Genomic DNA, 14,093 nt, shown 5'->3' with positions numbered 1-14,093 from the left:
TCCCCTGAAACCTGCTCCCCCCACCCCCCATATATCTGAGGGTTCTGATAGGAATACTTCCTCTGCTTTTCTGCTATTCTTTCGCTCCTCATCAACGTTTCTTCTCCTAAAGGGAGCTCATAGTGTTCACTTGAGGTAGTATCATCAGTCTGGCCAACTTTGCTGAAATTATCAGCAATCGTATTCTTGGATTCTCTAAAATTATTAAACACAGGGTACGCCCTACCATTTCTGTAGTCATTTAAATCCCTATCTAACTTTTTCATTTTCCTAAAAATAACTGTCACAATAATTATCAATTTCCACAAACAAACTGTCATATTTTCTACCATCAAAATTCTCTTTGTTGAAATCAAAAACTTTATTATGTAAATCATTTGTTTCAGTTAACAGTATTTCATTTTGAGCTTCATAATCTTTAACCATTAGCTTCAACATTTCTATACCTGTTTGGTTAAATAAATCAGTAAGCTGTTTGTATAAACAAGAATTATGTTTTACATTATTAGGGTATTTAAAGAGTCTTAACCCCTTTGGTACCTTTTCAGTTGCAATACATTCATTTAAGTAGTCTATTTCCAGTTGATTGGTTTTCAACATATATAACTTGTCTCTGAATTTTGTAAAAGTCTCATCAAAGGTCTCAAAATTGTTGTCAAAGCAAAGTGCATTAAAATTAAATCGCCTGCTAGACCAGGTGTCGAAATTAAAGTTCATAGTACCTGAATTAGCTTTTTCCTTTTGTGGAAATGCTATTCTGTTGTTATCGTCCCTTTTATTCATAGAAATCTGTTCATTCTCGTCACCTGGACTACTGCGTCTATCTCCCCCACAGGTTGTAACTGTTTTAGAAGACGCTAGCCCATGTCTATTCACGTACTGCTCCTTACATACATTTTGGTTACCAGGTATCTCGCTTTGACCCGGTAAAGAAATATTAGAGTTTTCTATAATCTGTGATAATAGCACAATAACCTGTTGAAATTCTTTCCTGGTTACAGGCGTGCTGTGATCGCTAACAGTCTCCTTCAAAACTGCTGGTGTATCCAAAAAGACTTCCAGTTCTGCATGTTCCGCCATGGATAGAAAACCAAAAAACGATCCACAAGCCAATAAAAAATCAATGCCAAGGCGGTAGTGAACAGAATCAGACAACTGGATACTGATAACCTTGTTTAATCCAACAAATAGTCAACCGAATAAAAAATAGAAAAATAATCCAGTAACGTTAAGCGCGCTTTCACTTTGCCAAATACAAAGCTTCATCAGAACAATGACATTGTTAAAGTAAGGTGCTTAAATATACTGTGCTGTAATGTAATAATTAAATACTTAATTGATTTTCTTAAAAAATTAAGTTTCTTAAAACGACAATGCTTAAAAAATAGCAATGCTATGAAATGTTAAAAACAATCAACAGTCAGGACAACAATACACTAATCCATTGTTATAATAAATATTAAAGATTGCACATTCTGTTCTAACCATGTAATCTATAAATGAATATATAAATATCCTATGTTGAAATATAATAATAAATGTTCACGTTGAATACCCATTAAAACAGTTGAAACACTAATAACTGGAATGCGAAGGCTGTTAATCCCCCCCATTTTATTCCAATCTCTGAAACCTTATGGGTAGGAGATAAATAGATACCGGCCAAGGAAAGGCTTTCATGCTCTCGTTTGCCCTTTATTGCACTAAATCAGCCCTTGTCGTCTGATATTTGATCATGTATGTCAAAGGCAAAGGTGTGTTGTAACAAGAGTACTGTTACCCTCCATCTTGAGCCAATATAGGATAAGTATTCTGTTACTGAGTAGCCCACCCTCTGGAGCTTTTAGTGCTCCTTGCTATCGAGGTTTGTCTTGTGTAAGGTTATTACATCTGGTCTCAGCCTTTGTTAATAGAAGCTTCTCCACCTTTTAGTTAGAGTGCTAATTCCATTCACATTCCATGTGATCGGCAACCAGGAAACTTTATGAATTAGGGCTATTTTAATTTATTAGAAGGAATGCCATAGAGAAATTTCCCTTCCATAAGCAAGAAAAGAACGTATCCTTTGTTTTCTATAGGTCCCCTTAACATCACAGGAATACAAAGCTGCAATTACCATTTGTCAAGCTATTTAGTGCACTTATTTGATAATCCCACACTAAGCAACTTTTGTCTGCCAAGCAGTTTGATATAAAACTACAGCATAACTATAATGAAATATATTTACAGGTACAGAGTTAAACAACTGACTTCCAAGGAGGGAAATTTGCTCCATTAAATAGCAGAGAAGTCGGTCTCTGGCCTGCTGCATACAGCAGGACAGTGTAACAAGAACACTAGATGACAGTTGGTGCTTAATTGAGCACTCACGCCCATCCCAATATCCGGAGTTGCCACAAAGAAACAAACAGCTCTACAAAAGAGCACCTGAGAAAAAGTCCTCTTTCAATACATATTTCAAGGACTGCATATCCCTGTCTGTTAACCTGATCTAGCAGAATTTAATAGAGATGTCAAAATAAAAGTAATTCCAAAAAGCATCTGGCCAATAATTGTCATTTACAACCAAGAAGCCTATAAGTGCATATAATATTTAATAAGTCAGAAAGCTGTAAACTTGACATGAAGAATTGCTTTTTGTCTTTATCTTAAGTATTAGCAGCAAATCTACATTTGCGAGAAAGGTCACTGGTCCGACACATAATTGTGCTAATCACTAACCGCACTGGTCATCTTGACATAGCTGCAGTTGATGTCATGACATGGAAGCCCCCATGGAAGATAATCATGCATATGCCAAGTGTGAAGATTTTGGATGTATAGTATAACTTCCCCTCGATAGTTTTACGTATTTGAAACCATCAACCTTTATCTTTCCATTAACATGCTGTTTTATCACTTTAAGTAGGTTGCCTTTTGAATGGAAGAAAAAGGTTTTCAGGCCCAGGAGAGTAGCTATGTCCCTCAAGGGTAAGGTTCAGGTTAAAAGAGACATCTAGGTCTGTAGAGTTTGAGCCTAGTGCACCTTTTTGACTTCTGGATGAAAAGCATAATAGTGCATCTCTCACTTTGTAAGGGCCCTGAAAAGTCTCAGCATCAGTTGTTAAAAGCAACTTTAGTGTCACTGGACAAAGCAGCCTAAATTTACTGCCCTGAGACTGGCTTTATATCATTACTAGCAGGATTGCCACTCAATCTCCTTGTGGGTACAGAGAAGTCTTGTTTCACAAATATTCCTGTTTTTCCCTATATTAGTTGAGCAGTTGTCTGCCACAGCTTGGTTAAAATTGGGTCTTTCTGGGCATATGTTTCAAATTTCACTGGTATATGTCTTGGAGAGGCTTTGCCCCCCCCCCCCCCATTGGGGACTCTAAGGAGCCCAGTGCCCTCTTTCTATCTTTTTCTTTGCTATTTCAGGACCACATAATTTGGAAAACATTTGTTTGACCAGATCCATACAATCCTTTCCTTCTAGCTGTTCTGGGACCCATACCAACCAAGTGTTCTTCCTCCTTGCCTGATCCTCAGTTACTCAGTTAGTCAACTTAGCTTCCAGATATTCCTGCCAGGCCTTCAGTGCTTCAAATCTGATAGAGTTTTCAAGGGATTCCTTTCCCAATTGCTGAAGGGCATCCGATTGAGAATTAAGGGTGGTGGTAATATGCTGAAAATATCTTCTGTTTTCGACACAAATTTTTGAAACATGGCCGTCATTCCCCTTATTTTATGCAAAATCTCCAACAAACCTTGCTGTCAGCCCTGCTGCACATGTTCATCCTCACTTAGCAAGGCTTCTGAAACTTCTATGGTTTCCTCAGGTATTTGAGAGGTGAGGGTGGTGTGGTATGTCTTTTTAGGCACCCTTGTCTGTTTATTCTTAATTTTGTTAGTCATAAAAGAGCTGGCCAGAATACTAAACACTGATACCCCTCTGACGATGCAGAACCTAAAGCAGCTTTGAAAATTATCTTTTAATGCTTGGCAGAGAAGTGCTCTTTGCTTGCTTATTGTTTGGTTGGCATACTGGAAGTCATAGTATTTTTATTTCTGGCAAAATGAGAACATAGTACATATATTTGGTAAAAACTCTGTACCCATGACTACTACATAGGCAGCAGTCTACTTAACACCGAATGTGTGATAAGAGACCTTTGGACCCAGGTGGACAGTAGTCTCTCCTTTGATAATCACATCGCCACAGTAGTCAGGAAGTCATTCTACGTGGCACACCTCATCACAAAAGGGTTCTCATCCAGGAAAAAAGAGGTCATTGCTCCCCTCTACTCAACACTCATTAGACCCATTATAGAGTACAATGCCCCTTTTGGAATGTACCTCACAAGACTTCTGCAGCAGCTGGAAAGGCCACAGAAGTACCTCACAAAGAGGATTACTGGCCTCAAACAGATGCCCTACACTGACAGTCTCGAAAAACTCCAGCTTTACTCCGTAACATATCGCCTACTCCGAGGTGATCTCTGCCTAACAAATAAAGCTATGTCAAACCCAGACCTGTTGGACATGCTACACCTAAAGAAATCCCAATCCCTGTGAGCTACATGCTCTAGGGACCTAAACCTTGTCACCACAATAAACAGGACATACTGGAGGGATAGATTCCTGTCCCAGAGACTTCCCATACTCTGGAACAAGCTACCCATCTATGTCAAGCAAAGTTCCTTATTAGCACTGTTCAAGAAGAATCTTGATGAGTGGGTGGGAAATAGGAAATATCAAACAAAGTATTTCCTGCACGTAGGGAGTTGCACGGCTAAAAGCAAATGAATAACAAAAAAGAGAACGCCAGCAACAAGAATGGACTGTAGATAGTAGTTTATTGATAAACTACCCAAACACCAAGTAGGTTCCACATACCGGTTTCGGCTTGGATTCAAACCTAGCCTTCTTCAGTGTATAGCAATAGAACCAATCAAAAAAGAAAGGTGCTTATATATAATGTACAATTCAATGATTGATTGTATAAACTTGTAAGTCAAGCTCATGAATATTAAACATAATAATATGCCTGACATCTCAATAATAAAAAGCAACAAACATATCTCCAAATACATAGAAAATACAATGACATATCATGTTCAAAAATATCAAAAATATTGAATCTTAATACATGTATCTATTATATTTGTTATATTTTATAAATATTCATTTAGTCCTGGATTTAGTAGGGCACCAAGTTTGGTCATCCACTTCTTTTCTTTTAGATCCAATTTAGTATGCCAACCACCTTTATTGGTTCTGTCACCAATGATTTTGTCAATTATTGTGAAACGAAATTGTGCCCTGTTATGTATCAGTGTATGTTTATATAATGCATTAGATGTTTTTTTGCATCTAATATCACTCAAATGTTCTGATATCCGTAGCTTAACTGGTCGAGAAGTTTGTCCAACATAAAATGAGTGGCAACTACAATATGCCATATAAATGGCCCAATCCGTGTTGCAATTAGCAAAAAATTTAATATCAAACACCTTATTGCTGTTTCTACTAGTAAACTCTTTTGTTTTTGCCATGAATTTACAATTAACACAGTGACCGCAGGGGAAACAACCTACAAGTTTATCACCCAAAATGGTTGTTTGATATGCATTTGATAAAGAAGATTCAAAATGATGTTTATAATGGTTGAAATATCCCGCTAAGTTTTTACCCTTTCGAAACGAAAATAAACATGTGTTGGGAACAATAGATTTGGTTTTAGCATCTGCTTCCAGTATATTCCAATTTCCCTTGATGATATTAATAAAGGTATTGGTGTTTCTACCATATGTGGTAGTGAAACGCAATATGTTTGACTTGTTTGGTTTCTGTTTGTACGTTAACAAATTTGATCTATGTAAGCCTAAGGAATGATTCAAAGCCATTGTAACATAACCTGAATTATAACCCCTATTTCTAAACCTGTTATACAAATCTTGAGCAAATTTCTTCTCATTCTGATGAATTGTGATTTTGGAATGTTTTTAGCAATATGTTTTGGATGAAAGCTGGAGGCGTGGAGAATGGTGTTGTACTCGGGGAAACTTCCTATAAGTCTCAGTTTTTAAAGTATTATCCATATTCCTTGTTACCAAAACATCCAAAAAAGTTATGGATTTTTGATCATAATTGATGGTAAATTTTATCCCCCATTTGTTGTCATTCAGATATTCTACAAATTCAAGGAGATATGGAATATCCGATCTCCACACCATCCAGCAGTCATCCAAATATCTACGCCAGATGTCTATGTCAGGCAAAAAAAGATTGTGAGTAACATCATAGATCATAATATGTTCCAAATAAGCCATAAATAGGTCAGCATATATACAACCAATCATTGAATTGTACATTATATATAAGCACCTTTCTTTTTTGATTGGTTCTATTGCTATACACTGAAGAAGGCTAGGTTTGAATCCAAGCCGAAACCGGTATGTGGAACCTACTTGGTGTTTGGGTAGTTTATCAATAAACTACTATCTACAGTCCATTCTTGTTGCTGGCGTTCTCTTTTTTGTTATTCATTTGCTTTTAGCCGTGCAACTCCCTACGTGCAGGAAATACTTTGTTTGATTCACGTTGCTTCACTTCCTGCTGGGGGAATCATTTGGACTGTGTCGGCGTGTTCGCCTTACCGTTCAGGTTTCTATGGTGGTTCTATTCTGTCTAAGCTCATTTTTGGCTCATTTTGATATTTGAGCTTTATGACCCTAGGACATATCATATTTGAAATATTGGTCTGCCTACATGCTTCAACTGGATGCTTTTCTTTTGGACAAAGTGAGTTATGAGGCATTGTGAACGATGCGCCATCTTGTTTTAACTGTCTACAACTATACCGTGGCTGAGACTAACACAGTGGTATGCCAACATCTATCTGCATTTCATACCAATATTAGCAAACGGAATTTATCGTATTTCAAGTAGAATCATGGTTATGGTTTAAATTTTTTTGTGGACAACTATTGCATTATAACTGTGTACTAAGAACATTTGGATCTTTTTTCAGTGTGTGTTTATTACTTGTGTTAGTAACGGTATACAGTTATCTACCATTCATTTTTTCATCTACATCCTAGTGACTGATGTTACAGTGTGTTTTCTGGTCATTTAATGTTGTAATATAGTGGTACACTTTGCTTTACGCATTTTATGGGTGCAGTACGGATCCATAACCTGGCTGATGCTGACTTTTGAAGGGTCGCAATATACAGAGTAGTGAGACGACATTTATCTGTACCTCATACCATTATTAGCTGTACGGAATTCATCGCACTCAATAGCAAAATCATTGTTATGGTGAACTCTCCTTATGGACAGCTAATATATTACGACTACGTATTAAGAACATTTGGATTTCTTTGAGTGGCCATTTACCATCTGTTATTACCAACGACATTTATATGTATTTACTATTTAACTATTTTTTCCTCTATGGCACAGTGACTGATGCAATTTGGCATTGTTTAGGGCATTTATAATTTAAATAGTGCTATATTTTGTTTTATGCATCTTATGGGTTTACAGCGATCATTATTAAAATACATGTATATGAACATTAAGTGTACTTATGCAACCATCTCAATTGATTGTATGTTCCTATTTTTGTGGAATGTTCCATTGGATATCACTTTATGAAGGGCGTAGAAACGCTAACTAGTGAGCTGTTATTTTTTGAAACGCTTTGGGCGGAAATGAAAATCATTTCATCCGACATTGGGACAACTTGATTCTTATCAGTGTTTTAATGCCCTGTGATTGGATTTTTTTCAATAACTTTGCATTATTTTTGGTGACCTATGTTCTATGTTTAGTATATTATAGTGCAATAACTTTGTATAACAACTCAATATTATATTGGTACTTTTTTTACTTACATTTATACAGTAACTATTATTGATGCAAGTTGGATAAGCACAATTGGATGGTTTTCATCTACTCTTTTGATTAATAATAACTAGGGATCAGCAGTGTTTTGGTTATTGTTATGAGTATGCCAATGTTAACAATTAGTTGATGAATATTAGGAAATTATTTTGTTTGTTACAAGTATTGATGTTACAACATTAGTACTTATATACTGTCCCAATAGTGGTTATGTGTGGGATAGGCAAGTTGATATATTTTCATACAAAATAATATCCCCCTTTTTTATATAGTAGATTTTTTATGCTACCAAAAAGTATAGGTTATGATAATCTAGTCTTTTGATTAATAATAACTAGGGATGAACAGTGTTTTGGTTATTGTCATGAGTATGCCAATGTTAACAATTAGCTGATAAATATTAGGTAATTATTTTGTTTGTTACAGTACTGATGTTATAACATTAGTGTTTATACACTATGTCCCAACAGTGGTTATGTGAGGGATAGGCAAGTTGATATATTTTCATACAAAATAATATTCCCCTTTTTTCAAATAGTTGATTCTTTATGCTACAAAAAAGTATAGGTTATGATAGTTATTCAACCGTTTCTATTCTGTATATCATACTATACTTGATATAGCAATTCATTGGACAAACTCACTATAGGGTTGATGTTATTTAGGAATATTAATATAATACACAACATCAGCTCTTGGACATACCATTTCTCAGCAATCAGCCTTATTTGCAAAATATCTATTAGGGGTTGATTAGATTGTTTCATCCAAATACTTTGGGACTGATAAGTGGGCGGTTACTTTTGAAATAGTTTTATTAAACAATTATAGTGTGATATGTCCACTATTCTATATATTCTATATATAACTTTAGACATAATGTCAAACTATGTTTCTCTAGCATCTTTTAAACTTCATTGAATTTTCTCCAGTTTTTGCAGTACGGTTGAATATTAGGACCCTGGGACCCCCTAAACATATTCCAGGCTTTCTTGATTGAGTCTATCTCTGAATTTGGGTGCCAAACATTGTTTGATTTGTACTTTTGTTGATTTTATTATACCATTATTGTCCTGCAGCTGACGTGGCCATAGTGTGCATTATTTATGCATTTACAATACATGACCATTATTGTCTAGGATTTACAGGACGTGGTAATAACTCAAATCAAGAATCACATATAAATCATGGATCTAAATAAAATACTTTTGGATCTATCAGCAGATAAGGATGATCTTGCACCTTTTGGAATTGGCAATGAATCCATGGACCCTGGCAGTACCACTGCCATCAAACCAGAACAAAAATGTGAGACACTTTTTGTGAACTTAAACAAAAATATGAAAACTTTGAGATCTAGTGTTTGGCATCACAAATTACTGAAAGCCTATTTGGCTAAGGGCATTTGTCCTAGAGGTCTCGGGGTCAAAATTCAACCACTTGTGGGAGATCCTGATGAAAATTTAATGACTGAATGGGCCCAGATTCAACAGGAATATTCAATGAAGTTTGTTAGCTCTTTATCTGATTACTATACTAGAAACATTGATAAAGAGACTAACTCAGTCCTAGAATCCATTCAAGAATGCAATTATTATCAAAATGAGACATTTTTTCCTGCCTTGTTATCAAAACTAAGTAGTGAATTATTAAGTTTTGAAACCATTTTGAAGGAGAGAAAAATTAAAAAATTTTCTCGTGACCTTACGGACTATGAGAAAGGGCAACCTTTCAAAAATGTTAAACATGTCAAATTTCAAGAGGGGCATATTAAAACTAAAAATAAGAATTCAACTAATTTTAAAAGGAAACGCCCGAGGTCCATACTTAAAACAAGTGGAACCAATGTAGAATTGACGGATTATGACACATCATCAGGGACAGACACGGAGACACAGTCCACTTTGGATTCCCCAAACCCCAAACGGAAAAATAACATATCCCCTTTAGGGAACATAGAGGGAGGAGGGGTGGTAGGAAGCACAAAAAAAGTTACAAGTCTAGAAAACTTGATGCAAATGTTGTCGAACAAGTAAACAATGTACACAATATTTCAAAGATTACATTAACAGCTGAACAAATATCATTACTAAATAAAGGATTGTCTTTCATTCCTGGTTTTTTTGTGTCTGAGGATAATTTTACACAAGACTTATTTTCATTTTGCAGACTAATGAATCTTAAGTTATTTTTTCAGGATAAAGAAGATGGTGGACTAGCACAATTGGATTCTTTTAAATACCATAGTTCATCATTCATACCCCCTATGCACCCTACTGTTAATTTATTTTTACGCAGTGTTTTAAATGAGTTACACTTTCAGTATAATCATGGTTTACCTATGTCCAACAATATGACAGATGTTGAGAAATCTTGTTTGGAAGAACTAATACGTAACAAAGATTTGGTGATTATCAATGCAGACAAAGGAGGGGCAGTGGTAGTGTTAGATTGGAGCTATTATGACAATGAAGCTTATAAGCAGTTGAATGATGCTCGGTACTACACAAAAATGCCACTGGACCCTATTCCAGTATTTAAGAAACAAATTGATGATTTTTTACATTCAGCTTTTGATAATGGCATCATATCCAAGAAAACATTAAACCATTTAACAATCTCTGACCCCATTAGACAATACATTTATTTTCTACCTAAAATACACAGACTTTTTTCATCCACCAGGTAGGCCTATTGTGTCGGGCATGGGCTCACTTACAGAGCCACTTTCTGAATTTCTGACTATGTATTTAAAACCTTTACTACCTTATGTGAGATCTCGCATACAGGACACTACTCAATTTTTGAGCATTGTCGATGATATGCAGCTAGATTCCAACTGGTGGCTCTGTACTTTGGATGTGAGCTCATTATATACAAGCATCCCACACTGGGCCGGACTTGATGCTATTGAATTTTGGTTACATCAATCCAATATGTATCAACCAGGATTCAATACTTTACTGTTAAATCTAACTGAGCATGTATTGACCAAAAATGTTTTTTTCTATAATCAGGAATGTTTTTTGCAAATTAATGGTACAGCTATGGGGGCATCTTTTGCCCCCATATATGCTGACCTATTTATGGCTTATTTGGAACATATTATGATCTATGATGTTACTCACAATCTTTTTTTGCCTGACATAGACATCTGGCGTAGATATTTGGATGACTGCTGGATGGTGTGGAGATCGGATATTCCATATCTCCTTGAATTTGTAAAATATCTGAATGACAACAAATGGGGGATAAAATTTACCATCAATTATGATCAAAAATCCATAACTTTTTTGGATGTTTTGGTAACAAGGAATATGGATAATACTTTAAAAACTGAGACTTATAGGAAGTTTCCCGAGTACAACACCATTCTCCACGCCTCCAGCTTTCATCCAAAACATATTGCTAAAAACATTCCAAAATCACAATTCATCAGAATGAGAAGAAATTGCTCTGATAATGTCAGTTTTGGTCATCATGCTCAAGATTTGTATAACAGGTTTAGAAATAGGGGTTATAATTCAGGTTATGTTACAATGGCTTTGAATCATTCCTTAGGCTTACATAGATCAAATTTGTTAACGTACAAACAGAAACCAAACAAGTCAAACATATTGCGTTTCACTACCACATATGGTAGAAACACCAATACCTTTATTAATATCATCAAGGGAAATTGGAATATACTGGAAGCAGATGCTAAAACCAAATCTATTGTTCCCAACACATGTTTATTTTCGTTTCGAAAGGGTAAAAACTTAGCGGGATATTTCAACCATTATAAACATCATTTTGAATCTTCTTTATCAAATGCATATCAAACAACCATTTTGGGTGATAAACTTGTAGGTTGTTTCCCCTGCGGTCACTGTGTTAATTGTAAATTCATGGCAAAAACAAAAGAGTTTACTAGTAGAAACAGCAATAAGGTGTTTGATATTAAATTTTTTGCTAATTGCAACACGGATTGGGCCATTTATATGACATATTGTAGTTGCCACTCATTTTATGTTGGACAAACTTCTCGACCAGTTAAGCTACGGATATCAGAACATTTGAGTGATATTTGATGCAAAAAAACATCTATGGTGACAGAACCAATAAAGGTGGTTGGCATACTAAATTGGATCTAAAAGAAAAGAAGTGGATGACCAAACTTGGTGCCCTACTAAATCCAGGACTAAATGAATATTTATAAAATATAACAAATATAATAGATACATGTATTAAGATTCAATATTTTTGATATTTTTGAACATGATATGTCATTGTATTTTCTATGTATTTGGAGATATGTTTGTTGCTTTTTATTATTGAGATGTCAGGCATATTATTATGTTTAATATTCATGAGCTTGACTTACAAGTTTATACAACCAATCATTGAATTGTACATTATATATAAGCACCTTTCTTTTTTGATTGGTTCTATTGCTTGCTATACACTGAAGAAGGCTAGTTTTGAATCCAAGCCGAAACCGGTATGTGGAACCTACTTGGTGTTTGGGTAGTTTATCAATAAACTACTATCTACAGTCCATTCTTGTTGCTGGCGTTCTCTTTTTTGTTAAATAGGAAATATCCCCAGGGATCACTTCTGTGGCTCTGCTCGACAGCAGTACAGGAAAATACCTTTCTTGGGGTGGCGTAAGCCAGGTAACCTTGTTGGCTAGGCTTACTTAGGCCCTTGGGCTGATAGCCTAGTACCTCCCTATGAACCTATATATATATTCCGGGCATTAGTTTTACATAGCCTTTTGTGGAGAGGTCAAACAACCCTCAGCTGGTAATGAAGTATAGTGGCAGACTGTAGCAACAAAACTTCTCTGAAACATTGGCTATAGTAGCTGTATATAACAGGCTATATATCAGTTTCCCAAAGGCAGTTCACAATAACAAATCGGAGAATTCTTGTAATATAGAATGCTATTTTGTCTTTTAGGATATTTGCATCCTGATTTTTGTGGTGCAGTCTGCCTTTGTAAGTACATAGAATTTATCCTTTATTTCATATACAGCAAAAGAAATGTCTTCACTGGTGCTATAACAATGACAATTTTTTTTTTTGCTTCTGGTCAAATGAGGATCTAGTGCACATTTATTTTGGATACTAGTTCCACTCCGCCTTATGAGCAGTCATCATATAACCCCATGTGGAAAGTGGGTATAAGGGTGTAAGTAATATGTCCTATGCAGACTGCCTCAAGGCCCTATCCCTTTATTCTGTCTCCTACAGGCTTTTGAGGGGAGATCTATGCCTGGCATACAGGGTATTGTCAGACCGCACTCTGATGGACCTCCTGCATATCCACTAAACAAACAGTACCAGAATTACCCATTCTAAAGACTTAAACCTTGCCTGTGATATAAATAGGACCTGCTGGAGAGATGGGTATGTATCACAGGGACTACCCCATCTATGGAACAGGCTGCCCATCCATGTGAAGCAGAGTTCCTCCCTAATCCAATTCAAGTGCATCTTGGAAAATTGGATGGTAAAACGGAAATTAATCCCTGATTTGGCACCTATGTCTCTGATGCAAACAGGTAACCTGTAAATGGTTCATCTCCCAGACCCATTCTTACATTTATCAAGGGTATCAGAACTTGTCAGAGATTTGGGATGCATGACTAGGCTTAAAAAGGCCCTTGTGGTTGTTAGCCTATTAAACGTCTATTAACTTATATTGCAGAATGTGACAACAAAAGCCTCTGGAATGTTGAATATATTATCTGTATGTAAGTGACTGTGTTAGTTCCTCTAAACCAGTTTACGATAAAAATTCCAGGGAATTGTAATGTATCTGGGTACAAAGCACACACAACTGACCTAGCGGAACATTCCTTTTCTGAGAGAGTACACCACCTTTAACTGTGGCATTACATAAATATAATGGCCACATTGCTGTTTGATAGATATCAACCCCCTAAAACAAACCATATCAGTAATCATTTAGATGTAATCCTATAACTGCCCTTTGCTGTCATACACCAGCTGCCCCTCAAAATGGTACCCACATTTTGTATACTTCTGCTGTCCCATTTAGAATAAAGCAAAAAAGGCGTGCTCCTCACTCCATACCCCTAGAAGACCTACACCCGTGATGTTTGATTGTGAGGAAAGTTAAAGAAACACTGGCCAGTGTAATTTGTTACACCTTGTTATATGTATACACACACAGCCTCATTTCAAAGTTAGCC

This window comes from Protopterus annectens, chromosome 13.part0, assembly GCF_019279795.1.
Source record: "Protopterus annectens isolate FY-2018-M chromosome 13.part0, PAN1.0, whole genome shotgun sequence".
NCBI classification, from domain to species: domain Eukaryota; kingdom Metazoa; phylum Chordata; order Ceratodontiformes; family Protopteridae; genus Protopterus; species Protopterus annectens.
The sequence above is the reverse complement of the archived record's forward strand: the minus strand, read 5'-3'. Positions refer to the sequence as shown.